The following is a 972-nucleotide window of genomic DNA, read 5'->3' as shown; positions in this document are numbered from 1 at the left end:
CTTTCCCACACACAACTCGCTACATTGTTGCTGTTGGAAAGTTATCTGGCCCCTGGACGCTGGGTCTGAGGCTGATTCACTTGCCTGGATTGGGCCTGGGAGTCCAGGGAGCAGATGGGCCCTGGGAAAACACAGGAGCTGATTTTGGGGCCCTATGAAGGGTGTGGCAAGGGACCACAGACTAGGAACAGGGGCTGCAGGAGCTGGGATTTTCAGGGCTGGGGGAGAGGGAATTGGCTACCTGAGTCTGATTCCCCCAGGCAAGGCCCACCGTCAGCTGAAGGTGAGGAAGGGGTGAAGTCACTTTGTAGACAGGCCTCTGTCCCACCCTGACTCAGCAGGCAACCTCTACAGGCCCAGCAGGGAGCTAGAGGATGGGAGGTGGCCCATGGCGCCAGAAAAGATGACTGGGCAGTCGAGGGCTCCGAACACTGGCCAGGAGCTGCCCCCAACTCTCCCTCACCACTGGCATGGTCTCCACTGGATAAACTGCACCCAGGTGAAGGGCAGCCCTTCCAGACAAGGAGCCCAGGAGGAAGGCTGCAACGGGTGGGGAGAGATTAGTGACTCCAAGAAACCCCTGAGGATTTGGGCAGCCGCAGAGCTGGTGCTGCAAATGGAAGGTTGACACGGAAGAAAAAGGCTTACAGCCTCCATCTCTGACAAGTCCCAGCTTCCAGCCCCCAGCCCGACAGACTCTGGGGAAGCTGGGAGGCAGGAATGGGGACTCCTGGGTAAAGGGGACCCAGGAGTCCGCCATCCTTGACAGTCGCCTGTCAAAGCCTCCCGCTAGACCAGGATAGCAGAGAGAAGGCTGTGCTCTTCTGAGATCGTCTCAAGGGCTTTGCTTGTGTGAAAGTTTGCCAGCGCGCGGGGGCCCCCTCGCTCTCTGATGACCCTCTATGTGGCACTCGCCCGCCTGCCCTGGTCTCCCCTCCCGGGCTGGAGCGAGTGGGTCCAGGCGGCGGGGGC

At 60.4% G+C, this 972-nt stretch overlaps 1 protein-coding gene across 1 annotated transcript in view; it reads right to left on the bottom strand.

The window, feature by feature from the left end:
• FBXO2 (F-box protein 2) overlaps positions 1–972 on the bottom strand; it is an 8820-nt gene that overhangs the window by 6972 nt on the left and 876 nt on the right. The window lies entirely within an intron of this gene.

The sequence above is a fragment of the Tupaia chinensis genome, unplaced genomic scaffold, assembly GCF_000334495.1.
Source record: "Tupaia chinensis unplaced genomic scaffold, TupChi_1.0 Scaffold000146_1, whole genome shotgun sequence".
NCBI lineage: Eukaryota > Metazoa > Chordata > Mammalia > Scandentia > Tupaiidae > Tupaia > Tupaia belangeri.
Note: the sequence above shows the minus strand (reverse complement) of the source record. Positions and strands in the feature narration are given on the sequence as shown.